This window comes from Scleropages formosus, chromosome 8 (assembly GCF_900964775.1).
Source record: "Scleropages formosus chromosome 8, fSclFor1.1, whole genome shotgun sequence".
Taxonomy (NCBI): domain Eukaryota; kingdom Metazoa; phylum Chordata; class Actinopteri; order Osteoglossiformes; family Osteoglossidae; genus Scleropages; species Scleropages formosus.
This window is the reverse complement of record NC_041813.1, coordinates 31,399,433-31,415,085: the sequence shown is the minus strand read 5'-3', so window position 1 is coordinate 31,415,085 and position 15,653 is coordinate 31,399,433. Positions and strand designations below refer to the sequence as shown.

At 41.0% G+C, this 15,653-nt stretch overlaps 1 protein-coding gene across 10 annotated transcripts in view; it reads left to right on the top strand.

Annotated features, from left to right (window-relative positions):
• The window catches only part of rbfox1 (RNA binding fox-1 homolog 1), a 193,518-nt gene that overhangs the window by 22,509 nt on the left and 155,356 nt on the right, over positions 1-15,653 (top strand). The gene's annotated exons all lie outside the window — the stretch shown is intronic.

Sequence of the window (15,653 nt, the reverse complement as noted above, 5' to 3'; positions counted from 1 at the left end):
CGATTGTTTTCAATCATAATACTTAAAAAAATGTGTTTTATATGTTTATTGCTTACAGTATTAGAGAGGGTACGCTAGATAGTCTGAAAAATACCCCACCTCTTCTGATTTAATATTTACTTTTACAAATCACGCACCTCAGTGCCACATTAATATTTCATCCACAGTTGCTGCACTAAACCTGCTGTTGCAATCAATATGTTGTGAAAATATTTGCGGATACATATTTATAACAATATGTAACAGCAGATGGTGCTGTGAGGCAGACGATCCTTTTGTCTCATGCTGGACTCAGTTTCATGGAATAGATGCATCTTCCTCATAATTTCATACATTCGTGTTAAAACTGCAGTGCTAAGAGCAAACTTAACTCTATGATATTTTAAAAGTGAAAAGTTACAATAACAAATAATAAAATAATACTTTTAAAAACAAAGAAATGATTTTTAAACTGAAAAATGACTGTTGACCTCAGTGGTTTTTCTGTAGGTTGTATGTTAAAATATAATATATCTGCAGAAGCCAAACATGTCTAAATAATTACTTAACATATTTACATTAGGTTGGCGCAACTTACTGTATATTAAATGTGGAGTGAAAGATGCGAGTAGTGTGCTGAATTTCAAACACATTATTCAGGATCAGTCACATCAAGGTGTGTGTCTCTTCTTTTATTTTCTTTGCTCGAATTGCGAAGAGCAAACTTCCCGTTTTTATCGGACGAGGTTTAATTTATCTTAAACTGACAACGAATTAGATGAAAGTTGAAAGTGAGATTTATTCCAGTGCCTCTCTGTTGCTTCTGTTGATTGGTTATCAAAAGCTTCCTGTGGCTTTAATGTGCATGAGGTATTGACGGATGAGAAGGGTGCTTCAAACAAAAAAAAAAAAACAGCGTTGTTGTCCAGTATGGTGCATTTCTGGCTTCGGATGCAGGTTCGATTTCAAGGCATCTGCAGCTTTTTCATGTGCTCTCCAGCAGTGTCTGCTGACACGCGCCAGGGAATTGAGTGGCCTGCACCTCTGAGCTGAAATGACAATCACGCTAGTCATATGCGTACTCCTCAGCTGGTGGCGGACCGCTGGTGCCACCTCTCCAATGTGTGCTTTGCACTTTCTGGCAGAGGAGCAACTTCTGCCAAACCTCGGCCTGCTGATCAGGAAGTTACCAGTCATTCTTGGCGCAAGTCAGTGTGTGTTTGTGTGCAAATATCACACACTAAGCTCTTCGGCACTGCTCGGTCACTGACCGATCGGACAGTCTAACAACAGGAATGTCAGATCTGCAGGGTGCAATTACAGCATTTGACGTATAGAAAAAGTGGAAGTGGCTCTGTGGTGACGCAGCGATAAGGGGTCAAGAGCCCAAGCTGATACTACATACTTCACACAGCTTGTACGAATGTTACTGGTCGTTTAGGAAATGGAGAATAGTAAGTGGAGTTATTGTCTTTCTGTGCTGGAAATGGACAGTTAAGGATTAGAGAAATGGGCTTGTTAGGGATTTAAAAGATGAGCTGGAAGTATGTGGTGAATATGATGGTAAAAGTACAGCTTTGGTTAATTACAATAATAAAGACATATATACTGTGTTTTAATTGTGAAAGAAGAAACAGCTGCGCCGCATGACTGTGATTCCCCATAATCACCATCTCCAGATGCAGATGTGTTCTGCGTAGGGCATTCTGTGTGTGTGTGTATGTGTGTGTGTGTGTGTGTGTGTGTGTGTGTGTGTGTGTGTGTCTGAGAGACGATGCCACTAGGTGGCGCCTGTGTGTAACTGTTGTGTGTGGGAGGTGTGTGAGTGGAATGACAGGCATGTGCATGAACTAAGGGCTATGTGTACCTGTATAAAAAGGGGTGTGTCTGGTCAACATTGGACAGGACAGTGTGTTGAAGAGCGGTGTGTGTCAGTGTCCCCTGTTGGAGATCAGTAGCTGTGCCAAACTTTGTGTTATGGAACCAAGTGTAATCGTGCAAGAGCCACAGAAATGTCTAGATGACACACATGTCCATCCTAAAAATGCATTACAACGCCCAGAAAAAGCTATAGAATACATTTATTAGAAATGCCCAACAGCACATTGCTGTTAAAAGCTGATCTCTCACGGTGTGCTTTCTCTCTTCACCCTGCTGTCCGCATATATTCCATAAGTATCTTCCGGAAAACATGAGCATTCTCCATATGGGATGGTCAAAGGTTAGAGGTCAGGTCAGTGATCCTTCCTTTCTCATGCTGTCAAATCTGGCCCATATGCTCGTTCCATGTGTTATTTATATTATTGTTATTCTTATTTCTGACAGCACAGACAGATACTCGAGCATTTGGCTGCCAAAAGCTGGCTGAATTTTATTCTTTATTTACAAGTTCCTTTATTACACTCTATGTAACAGAAATACCACATTTATATTATTCGACACACACTAATTGATGTCTGTCTAAAATATAAATTCAGATGGTTTTGCATCTGCTAAGACTCTCATTTTAGTTGTTTTCCATGGATGGTCTATGAGTCGACAAATAAACTTGCCACCTTTTTGCCTTTACATGCAGAAACCACGTGTTATTTGTTCTATTAAAAATGCCAAAATTAAACAATTAACAGTTCTTAGCTTTCTATGTGTCACCAACACTGACAAACCATGGTTCTCACGCTCTGAAAACAGCCAACATCTGGAAGATTGGTGAATAAATTTAATTAAGTATCAACAGGTTAACAACCATCATAATGGGCAAAAATATCAATTAATTTTATTGGTTGATGAAAGCATTAATAAAATGTAATGCAAGTCAATTAGTGGATAAATTAGGTGGAAATAATGCCAAATAAGTGGTCGCCCTTGAACTCCAGATTTCTTGATTGTTGGAGTTGCTGCAGTGTGTTTGTATATTAATTTGGTTGGAAGTAGATGCCTGAGTGTTATAAATTAACATTTGACTCAGTTTTTGTAAATATGTCACTAAAATACATCTCTCACGCAAGTATAACTGTACACATTTTCACATTCAGACAGGACGGGTTCTTGATGTCACTGTTTACAGCTAAAATGCAAACTGTCACCATGATCTGATCTGTGTTTCCTCAAATCCCCACAAAAGGGATTTTAATAATCACAGCTGAACAGGGCCTTCGCGTTGGCTTATATAGATGCATTGCTTATGTATTCACAAGAAAGTACCATGATAGCACTTCACCATGATGATTGTTTTTAAACCGAATCACTTATAGGGGCACATGCGAGGTCACACAGCACGGTCCGATAGCTGGGGTTTTGGCCTTATAACCTGCAAAGCGTGCCGTTTAATAACAGCAGCAAGGGAAATTTTGCATCTTTTCAATTTCACTGGAAGTTACGCGCTAGCATGCGAGTGAAATAACGGCTTCTGATGAACTTTTGTCGGATGGGAATGACTTACAAATGAGAGGAACACTCGATAGTCCTTCTGAAACTTTGTTATTCACCAGGCAGTACCTATGGAATTATCTGCTATGCAGAAAAAACTGTGCATATATTTATATTTGAACAGAACAGTGTGGCAAAGTGAGATTCCCATGGTCGTGCTAAATGTAATAAGAAGCCTTGCTATGTAGGGAGATTAGCAAATACAGTGAGAAAGTTCTTTGGAACAGTTCATTAGGGTGCCGACTGGGATAATGGAAGATAAGTGCCGCTGGACGAGATGAAAGAGATCTGTTTGAAATTTTGAGACAGACCACCGGGAGCTTAGTTGGACTGATAAGCTCCCTCTTTTTAATTCTTCCAGGAGGGGAACGGCTAACACATTAGGGCAGATTGGTCGGCTGATAAGGGTGCTTAGAGAGATGGAGAGAAGGCAGGTGTTAAAAGCTGTGATCCGAGGTTGAAAAAGGATGCACCATTCTGAGCACGTGACTGCGGAGGATCCTGAACAAAGGAGTATGTCAGATACACGCATCAATAGGTTCTTTATACCAAGTGAAAGGGGGATTTATTTGCATTTACATTTAATAATTTATTATACTTTTCCCCGAAGCAATGTACATCTCAGAAAACAATGCAAAAGTCCATTATACCAACAGACATAAAGGTCTAGATGTAGATATGTTTCTTTAAGTACTGTCAGCCAAGAGTATAATTTTCATATGTATCTGTGTGTTACAGTTCCATAAACTAATTTGGATTCATTTTGACTCACAGCTGTAAAAGATATTTTGCTTGAAAAGTAAAATTCGTTCATTTCATATATTGTGTAAAGTCCATTGCAGAGGTGCCCGAGGTACACTTTGTCGGTTTTTTGTTTAGCAGGAGTCAAGCTTCCTGACCGGTGACTCCACTAGCTGTGCATTTACTGTAGTAAAGGAGGTCCACTTACCATCAGGTGGCGCTCACACAGCTGTTTCGTGGCTGGTCCTCCCTGGTGGCACATGTTCATTTCTGTTCGATCCGAGTTTGTAATTAACTTTGGCAGATCGAGCAGTTTGATGAACAAATCAGACACCTTAAATGCACAAAACTGGTTTTGTGAAAATTGGCAGCTCCAAGAAATGGGCTTGGTGGTATGGAAATGAAGAGGAAGAGCCACATAAATATGCAATTTTAGCATGTTTGTTCTCTTTGTACTGAACCTATTGTGCCCTGTGCTACCTTGAGGACTATCAAGCTTTGCTTACCTTGTCTCTGGTATAGAGTATGCCAGAACGTTTAAGATTTTACGCTAATCTTTTCATGTGGTGCTGGAAGCAAGAGGATGAGCTTAATGGCTACAGGCCATCAAAGTGGTTATGTATGTTTGCACACTTGAAATGTTTGGTGGTGTGACTTCACCATAGCCATGCCATCATCTCAACCTTGCGACCAGACTCCCAGATCACTTCTTCAAGGCCCCCTCCTCCTCCTCCTCCTCCTCCTCCTTCTCACTATTCTGACACGCTGCCCTGGACAGGCAGGCCCACTCATGGGCACCTCCAGGTTTAATGAAATGTTTTCAGCCATCTCCTCCTTGCCGCAGTTGGCTGCAGAGAGCTTGTGGGAGCCCAGCTGTCAGCTCGCTAGCTGCATGTCGAGCCTTTCTTTTTAACGTGGGAAACTGCAGAAATTTTAATAGGGCTCAATAGTGATGTGTTGCATAATCCGCAAGTTATGTAATTACCTGACAACAGAAACTGCAGGCTGTAGCTACCAGTAAATTTTTCTCTCCAAGCCAAAGTGCTGCTTTTAAAAAAAAAAAAATTCCCTGGCACCCTGCAATGGGGAGCAAAAGAACAAAAATGTCACTGTAATGGACATTAAATCTAGCCATGATAAATGTGTGGCGACCAAAGTGTGGAAATTGACTCATCATTTCTTTGTGCACCAAGTTCTTTTGATGTTAAATGCCATCAATTTGATGTTAACTGTTGTTGACCATATATATCGAAATTTTCCTCCAGTGTCCTTAGTTTTGAAAAGTGTCTGTTTACTGGCACTGTGATTGAGTCCATCACTCTGGTTGCTGCTTATCTTCTGTTTTTTTCCTCCAACTTTTCCAACCATTACAGTCTTTTAGGAGAATCCAGTCTTCTCATGATGTGTCCAAAGTATGGTAACCTCAGTTGTTTGTGCTTCCAGTGGCAGTTCTGGTTTGACCTGATACAACTTGCATCTGTTTGTTTTCCTGGCTGTTCATGGTGTCTTTGAAAGTCTCTTCTACCAGCACACTCAAAGAGAGCAAGTCTTTTCAGAGTGTACTCAGTGAATACTAGTTTAGTTGTTCTGAACAGCTAGTTTGTTAAATTCATGATAAAAGAACAATCCAATAAATGATGTTCTAAGTATTTTAAACTGTAGAAGAATTTTGAGTATTCCGTGCTCTAAGTATTTCTTGATTGCATCTAAAAAGATTATTTTGAATAAAGCACAGGCATTCCTTTGAAATTTTCGTAGCTTTCCCTCTTCCCTCAGAATGTGCCCCAGTTACTCCTCAGAACGGCATTCTTGCTGAGGCTAATGTTCAGAACTTAATTTGTAATGAAAGTAGTGCAGGGGTTCAAGAGGTGAGGGAGGGAAGCGGCTGCACCCAGTCGTATAGCAGATATAAATATATTTCCAGGCAAATACATTTCTACACACCCGCGAAACTTACCATAAATCTCAGTCAGCCTCTTTCGGGATGAATGCAAATGCAATTGAATCAGTCGATGATGGTGGATTAGTAAAATTATATACGCCGGTTTAAAAGGGTTAAAGCCCCCCTCCCCTTCTGCATAGCCCCATGATACAGCTGACATCAATCGCCAATAACTCAATTGCACAAAATGGCTCACAAATTCAGCATTAATGCAATTGGGTGAGCTGGTCCAATTCTGGTCATAAATCAGACATTAAACTTGAGAAATATGCACAATGCTGAAGCTTGAGCGAGATTTTGCACTCAAAACGAGTGCAAAAACATGAAATTACAATCGCAAATGAAAAAGCAAAAGCTTTTTTCCACTAATTTATGGTAATATGAGTTGAGTGCAGTTTTTTTGGAATTTGTATACAGCAGTGATGCGAATTGGCTTCTGCTTCAGCAATGTTACTGTTGTCCATTTCTCCGCTGGGTTTTACTTTTTCTGGGTACATATTCAGTGTTGAAGGAGCAGGAAAAGAAAGAGTGCAAATAACTGCATAACTGCAGATAACCCGACCATATTAATGCGTGACCTACTTTGCATGATGTCCCAGTCGATGCTTTTCATCCTTGGCTGATTATAATGGAGAAACCAGATGCGTGGCTGTCTGCAAAGGTCCCGCGTGCAGAAGTGGCAGCCTCACACGAAATGGATGCTGCCAGGAAGGCTAATTCCTGCCTGTCTTGTTTTCCTCACGGCCACTGGGATGAAAAATGACTTGTGAAATGTCAGAAACATCATAAAGAATGCATTGGAGGCCTTGATTAATAAAACCAGCCCTGCCCTCTGGTGTTGTGTGACAGTGGCCGGCGGCCTGTTAGGACCCTGGGTGGCAATGTTTCACCAAGTACCTGGCACGTTCCATCATGCCAGGCAAGACTCATTCCTCTGTCTCCTGATCTGCTACACTGTGCATGCCTGCGTACATACACACACAGACACACACACACACACACCCCCCCCCACCCCCCATAGCGTTATCTGTTCTCTCTGTTATGTAGCCTGCAGGCAAAAGGAAGTCATAAAGATTAATGTGCAAGATGCATCCCATCCAAGGTGGTGGGTGAGGAAGCAGGACATGGCAGGCGAGCCCTCACCATTAACTAAAACTCTGAGTTGTCCCATTGGCTGGTAAAACAGGTACCAATTAAAGCGGTGCTCAGTGGTTCTGACTGCACTTACTGTAGTAGTATGTGTCTCCAAAGTCCCTGAAAGAGTTAGGGCAGCAGAGAGCAAAGTAGAGCTGCCTCGTTATACTTGAACGACCCAGGGAGCACTGTTGATCGCTATATATATACCCATGCATTACATGTACAGTATTTTTATGCATTTCATGTATTTATAGTCCAGTAAAAATTCCCCAGCCATATAAATCAGTGTAAGTAGCTTAACACTGTAAGTTGCTATGGAGAAAAGTGTGACTTAAATCAATACTTGTAAGAAAAAGTCACCTATGTCAGGATTTTGCACTGATTCAGAAGCTTCCGGATTTCTGATCCCATCAATGGTGTAAGCAGGCGTAAGAATGTACAGGTATGTGCCATTTAACGACAGGGTTACGTTTTGTGAAACCATTTGCAGTTCGACTTCGTCGTTGAGCGAACACCGTTGAGTGTACAGTACTGTCTTACATTACGGAACTTTTTTAAGTAGAAAGTACACTCTAAAATAACAGTAAAAACTACTGTACAGTAAATACATAAACCAGTAATAGAGTTGTTTATTATCATTATCATGTATTGTGTACTATACATAAATCGTATATACTTTCATATGTCTGGCAGCACAGTTGGTTTGTTTACAAAACACGTTTAAAACACGTGAGCGATGCATCGCGTTACGACCCATACGACGGCTACGATGTTGCTCTTTGATAGGAATTTTTCAGTCCATTATATCTGTATGGGACCACCGTCGTATATGCGGTCCGTCGCTGCCCGAAATGTCGTAAAGCGGTGCATACCTGTATATTTGGTGCATAAAAGTCAGGAAATCGTATAAAATTTTTTTTTTTGACATCTCTGTTAAAGTGCAGTAGTGATTGCATCATTTCCTTGTGAACTAAGAATATGAACCAGTGCAGTGCAAGAAGATTTGACATGAGTGTTTTTAGCAAATAGAACCCTATTCTTTCATTAAAATGCATTGAATCGTTCCAGTGTGATCCTTCTACTGTCCAAATATACTTCAAAGTAACATTTTGTGTAGTTCTTTCCTGATGTTTTGTGGTTTCTTCTTCTTACCGAGGCTTGGTACAACTGCCACTTTCCAGTCAGCAGTGCCGTTTTACAGTCTGGCTGAAGGCAGAAACGGACATGAAATACTGCATTATCCTGCATGAAAAGACACAACACTGCAGTCGGGCCTCCAAGTACGGTCTAACTGAATCCCATGGCTTGCTCTGCCTGTCATGTGTAAAAAGCTTTAAAGTGAACCTTCTCAGTCACTGGAAGGTAGTGGCCATGTAGGTTTCATGGAGAAGTCATTACTTTTGTGTTACGATTGGCTGGGGGATGTTACTGATGTCACAATAACTCAAACTGGTGCCGTGCACCTCATACAGCAAATGAACTGAGGGAGTCCTCCATCTTTCCCTCTGACATTGCCATTGCCACAGTGATGAGTGCGGTTTTAAATTCAAAATAAAGTTTGAGCTACACTGATCACGAAAAATAGAAAAAAAATTGTGTTGCGAGAAGTGCAGCTCAGTTTCGTTCTCATAATTGAGTTGATCAAAAATATGGGGAAGCAACGATGACAGCGATGATAACGGTGTTGATGATGGTGTTTTCATTTTGGGGAATGGATATATTTAATTCAAGCTCATCCTTTTAGAGTCTCTACGGCAGAAAGCAGAAGCAGACTAGTTTGCTGCGGATACCGGCTCTCTGTCGCAGTCACTGTAGGTGCTGCGGAACATCAATAATGCATGACAGAACGTGGTACGCAACGGTTGGTGTTCACTGCCTGAAGAATATGATCGGCTTCAGCACATGTGTGGCCCATCGTGTGATAGCATTTCTTGTGGGTCTGCATTTCGCAGAAATATTGATGTAAATACAGTGTCATGCCTCTGTAAGACCTTTTTGAGAAAGTAAGATGTGGCTTATCCCTTTTATTCAGTTTTGGCTTTGAACAGCTTTCACTTACTGGTGCTCATGATGGTAAGAGGAAGGTGATCAAGTACAAAATAAACAGGTTAAATGTCCTTTGAATACTTGCACAGCATGGGGTTGTAAATTGCAACATTAAAAGATTTCTGAAAATACTGTCGCGCATTAGGTTCAGACGGGGCAAAGAGGGGTACACAAACAGTGTTCGTTGCGAATGTTTATCGGAACACCGGCACACATCAAGCAGTATCGGTGCGAACACAAGGAAATGATGCTTTCAATCCGAGGAACCTTTTTCCTGAAGCACCTGCACCTCAAGCCAGCCTTGCCAGCCTGCTTAGAGCCCCTCAGGCTTGCCTCCCCTTTTCACTGGCCAACACACTCATCTCCTTATATTCTCCGTGAGTCCCCACAGTGGTTGAACACATAATTCTAATTCCCTTCATGTGTCTGCAGAGATGACTCAGGCTCTGATGATGTACAATCCACAAGGCCCAATAAAATTGTTGCTGGTCCATTTTCTTCCCTTTTGTTCAGTTCTTCCTCCAACATGGAACCCAAAGATGTGGTTTTTTGTAACACAATGGTTTGCGTGACCATGTTAATAAAAGGGAAGGTGATGAGGTTAACTGCTGCATTCCTGTCAGCTTCTTACTGGGCCAATTTAAAAAGGACTCGGGTGGGTGAGTTAAGCTGAGTGTGCACAAAGCAAAGTGAGGAAGAGCCAGCGCCAGCTGTCAGTCCCTTAACAAGAGAGGCCAGCAAGAGAGAGGGAGGGAGAGGCTTCCAGAATAGAAGCAAACTTTGATTTTTGTACACTGCAGAGTTATTGGCCAAATAACAAATGAAATCGATACCTTGGCTTCTGTGATTTTTGAGAGCCTGAATTCCACAATAACTCATCATCTTTTTTTAAAAAAAACATACTCAACAGTACCTTGATCTACGAGCAGTCAAATAACGATTTTTGCAGATAAAAATATTTCCCAGTTTTGTTTTTTTTTTTTTTTTTTTTTTTTTTTTTTTTACAGCATTTTCTTCAGTTTTGTGTTTTGAAAAAAGCTATGTCTGTTGTGACTTGTGAGTCAAAGGATGGCACCCAGAAAGAAGAGGAGTGAGAGGCCACTGATTGAATTCACTTCCACAACCTTTACAGTTCATGGCTGGTATTTCATCAGGCAGTCTATAGATGCTTTTAAATGCTTTCAAACAGAAGCAAACAGCGTTTGTGCTGTAACAAATGACTGTTCGGTGTATTGCTCATTCTAAACAGAGGTGTAAGTGGCCGGGTCTCAGCAACTCTGGACAGACGGACCCATTAACGAATTAGAACCCATGACCAGCCCTTGACCTGTTGTTTGACTGTCATGCTGCCAGTTGCCGTTTTAGACTCCTCTGATGCACTCATTGGAGGAGGAGGTTGGAGGTAATACAACATTTAAGAATTGTCTGTCATAGAAAGAAGTATTGATTTTTGTCAATTTAATATTCTAGTGCAGCAGCAGACAAGAAATAATAAAAACGGTATTTAAATATAATTTCAGCCGTCACTGTACCCTTCAGGGGGATTTCCAACATAGGGAGCCATTAGGGGATCTGTATAAACTGTTTATATTCTGAAGACTGAAATACTCTGTGGATCTCCGGTTTGTATTCTTCAATTATTTTTAATTCATTAGTTTTCTGGAAGAGGGGGGCGCAGTGGTGCAGCAGGCTTGGCCGGGTTCTGCTCTCCTGGGTGTGTCCCCTCCCCCTCCAGCATTATGCCCTGTGTTGCCAGGTTAGGCTCTGGCTCGCCGCGACCCTGCTCGGGACAAGTGGCTTCAGCCAGTGTGTGTGTGTTTTCTGGAAGTGTTACATATTATTATACATCTTTTTTCCCAAAGAAGAATATTTTTGATTGTAATTAAGATAATTACATGACAAGCAAAGAAATGTAACATAACCTCAAAACTTTTTCCTTACATTAGCTGTCACTGATTGTGTTCAGGGGGTGCAGTGGTGCAGTGGGTTGGACCGGGTCCTGCTCTTCGGGGGGTCTGGGGTTCGAGTTCCGCTTGGGGTGCCTTGCAACGGACTGGCGTCCCGTCCTGGGGGTGTCTCCTCCTCCGGCCTTACGCCCTGTGTTGCCGGGTAGGCTCCGGTTCCTTGCAACCCCGTATGGGACAAGCGGTTCAGAAAATGTGTGTGTGATTGTGTTCAAAGGTTTTATTTCGCTTATTAATTTATAGAAATCAGCTGAGTTTGGTCAGTAATCACTTTATTTACTTACTCTTTAAAAATATGTTTAAAGTCATACTATTCTCGGAAATATTTGTCACCAAGACAGACTTCTGTGGGAATTTGAATAGTCCTCGTTAAAAGGGCATACATTACAATACATGTAAAGCTCTGGAAAAGGATATGTATTTTAATTAATATTTATTCAGATTAACATTTAATTAAGAACACCTTGCAGTTGTGTAATGACCGTGGCCCAGGTAAAGAGGCGTTCACAGCGGTAATGTGTTATCTCAGCAGCTTCCGGCTCAGAGCATGAGCGATCCCAAACAGGACCTCTGGCTTGAAGTTCCATTCTTCAGGTATCCCATGTTAAACCTAGGCATGGCTCACTTAAATATCACGTGGAAATAAATTAATCGAGCAGCTATAACTGCATGGGAATATAATTTCTTTTTGTGTGCACTAGTGCGAAAGTGGGATGTTCCGTCTTCCCTCAGTGCTTTCTCAACTTTAGCAAACACCAGCACCTGTGTCAGGGAGATGCTGCAAAAACTCATTTGTCATGTGTGGAACCTTGTGATGTCACAGCATTGGAACCTGCTGCAGATCCTCTGTCGCTGGGGTTACCTGTGGCCTGCCTGATACTGAAAGCAGTTGTATTAGGGAGGCAACTGATATCTGTGGACCAGAAGTATATTTTAAGACAACCCAGTCAGTCGTGACACAGAACACTTGAGGAGGACCAGATATACACTTCTAACTGCTTCTGTGCACAGAACATAGAGCTTAAAACCAACAGTGATGTGCAAGAACCAGGGCATTGGCCTTTACCTGTATTTTTTGTTAGATTTACACTATTTTACCTTCACAAAGAGGCCAAACAGATTAAAGCAAATTGTGAGACTTTACCTGTAGTATTTAATTACAGTAGAAATAGCCATATTTATTTGGCTGACACTTTTCTCCTAAGTGACTTACAATGTTAAGCAATGTTCACTGATTTACCTATTTATACAGCTAGGTATTTTAAATGGATAAATTATAGATAAGTACCTTGCTAAAGGGTAGTACTGCAGCAGGTAGGGTTTGCACCCAGGCCCATAGGTAGTAATGGATGGATAGAATTTATCACAGAGTGTAGAACACTAATAGAATTGTTTCAACTCAGATGAAACAATAAATTTGATAAATTGATGGTCCATGGCAAGCTAGGAAATGCTACAATATGCACAAGCATGGGGAAAGAATAAATGAGTGTATATGAACAGGAGAGGGTGTCACTGTGAGCTTACAGCTGATAAGAGTAAATGACGTGTGTACATTTAATACCATGTGCCATGTTGGTCACATGCGCTGTAAACTCACAGTTTTGGAGAGAAGAGTATCATAGTAAGGAATCCATTCTTAAAATGTCTGGAAACTAAGGCCCCTGAAATTCTGTTGTGTGGAATGTGGCGTGCATGCATCTCATCCTGAAGATGCATTTATTTGAGGAAACACACTTCAGTCTTGCATATCTGAATAAATGTGAAGAAATGGTAACCAGGCTGTGTGTGTAATGTGAACAGACAATTGGGGGTGCAAAGAGGCCACCCTGAAGGCCTTAGTTTATCTATTTCTCGACTCTGTATGCGACACTGGGGTTGTTTCCACGACAGCTGCTGCCTGTGTTGCTCAGTTCCTCTCCGTCAGACTGCAGAGGGCAGTAGGTAATTGTATAAGAAGGTTACGGCAAAATGGGGTAATGTTAATTAATCTTTCCTCTTTTTTCTGCCCATAGGCCAGCCGTTTGGAATTTGCTTTACTTTCCCCTCTCTGAGAGTATTGTTAATATCAGCATTAATTGCAAAGCAATCCATATATTCTGTGTTACTTTCCATGTTTTAATATAATTGTTTCCCTTCAAGTGAATTAGGTCCTTTTTATGACATTAGATGACTGATCATTTACAGATAACTTGCAAAAAAGATAGTGGTGGACATTTCTTTTTCTATGAAAATGGTTAACATGAAGTTTTGAGATGTAAAAATGTTTATTTACAGTACATCTTCCCTTTGAAAATTTCTTGTCTACAGTCTGACCTGAATAAAATAAATGAGACTTTCAGTGTTTTTGCTCAGAAAAGCCTTCAGCAGTCTGTGATTAATGCTCAGCTCCTTCTTCATTAGTTATTTAATAAAGCTTCATTAAGTGCAGTGAAATAAGAAAATTCTGGCAAAGACAGACCAATTTTGAATTGGATCAGAATTGCTTTGTATGTTACACAGAATACCTTGCCTTTGGATTTAAGTTTATAAATCTATCATTAAAAAAAATTTAAAATGCTCAAAACTCTCAAAAATAAATATACATCTCAACAATTGCACAGAAGGCTGAAGAAATGCATGAATAGTATAATACTTTACCTAATTAGTTACTACTTCACAGTACCTTAACTAATCCAAAAAGAACAAATAAGTTCTAGTGTTTTGGAGAACAAAGGACTTCTATTCAGAGTGTAATCTACATTTATTAATTTAGCGGCTGCTGTTCTCCAACGAAACTTACAATGTTAAGCTACTTACACTTGTTTACACATCTGAGTAATTTTACTGGAGCAATTTATGGTAAGTACCTTGCTCAAGGGATCTACAGCTGGAGGTGGGACTCAAACCTGTGACCTTTGGGTCCAAAGGCAGCAGCTCTAATCACTACACTATCAGCTGCCCCATTTTTTATTTTGAATGACATGTTATTCTTAATGGATGGCTAATGGTAACTTTCTCATTCTTTCTTCTGCTGATTTTTTTTGTCTGCACTGAAAAACAGCTTTTTTTAAAAAACAGTTCTTTCAAGGCCCATAGTGGCGGTCACCCCACATATCCAGGCCAGTCCCACGCTGGCCGGGAGAGGAAACTGCACCAGGATTGATGAATCCGGCATCCGTTTGTCAGCGTGAGAGTCCCTCCAGGTCAGCTCGTGGTGGCACTATGCCGGCAGTATAACGCCATCTGGCAGCACGGGCTCGGTTGTTTTTAGAAATGGTGCTGAGCTTGCTGTTTCCGCATGTCCCGTGGGTGCATGCGTCCCATTAAACTGTTAGGTGCAACTTTTTTGCATCTGCATATTTCACTTGCAGCTCTTGGATGCCAGCTGCCGCACTACGATGCATCAGAATGGAGGAAAATATTAAAAATATCGATTTATCATTTATTACTCCGTTGGATGTATTGATTGCTGATCTGGACAGGTTCCAGACAATATGTCCTGCGATCTTGGCCAAAATAGGAATGAGATCATGCAGGAGTAATTAGTGAAGCAAATCGTTCTTCTTGCAGGACACAACAAAGCCCAGCATCGTGGTTTGCGCCGCATGTCTCTGCTGCTCATCGTAATCCTCCAACATGCGTAAACATACGGCACACTCAGCCTGATTTACATATGAACAGCTGGAGGTGTTTGTGTGGAATCTGTGCTAAACCCGTATGTTCAGAGGTCTAAGCTCAGCTCTTTCCATGCCTTGGCTCACACTCATCACCAATTCTGCAGTGGTCTCTGTGTAGAATCCCACGTGTCACTGTCAGCTCTCTTATGTCAGCCTTAGCAGTTTGACAGATCACCTGGAGATCTCCTTTTGAGATTTAAGGTTGGATGGTGAGAGTTGGAAGAGAGTCAATAAATTGGAAGACATAAAAATCAAAATAAGAGATTTAAGTGATTATTATTTATTCCTTTCTCTGATAATTTTCTCCAAGGCAACTTACAGTGTGACTCTAAGCTTCTTGCACTGATTTCCCCATTTGTACAGCAGGATAGTTGTTACTTTAATAATTCAGGGTAAGTACCCCAATCAAGGTTATTCCAGCAGAAGGTAGCATTCAAATTCAAGTTCTTCAGCAGCAAAGCAACCACTCTAACCAGTATGACACCTGCTGCCCCTCCCAAAAAAGATGGCTAAAAATAGGAAGGAAAGCACATGGTCTTCCAATCACGTAATTAATCCCCTTCCTCACCAAATTATTGAATTATTATTGTGAAGTTAGTGCATGGTCCTGGTCATTATAGAACTCCAGACAAATTTGAATTTTGTCTCATCCATCAATTAATAGATTCATTGATAATTGGCCTTTTTATGGCTTAGTGTAAGTACTCACTTCAGACTCTGCCACAGATGGCACTGAGGCTCTCAGAATGCAGTCGAGAA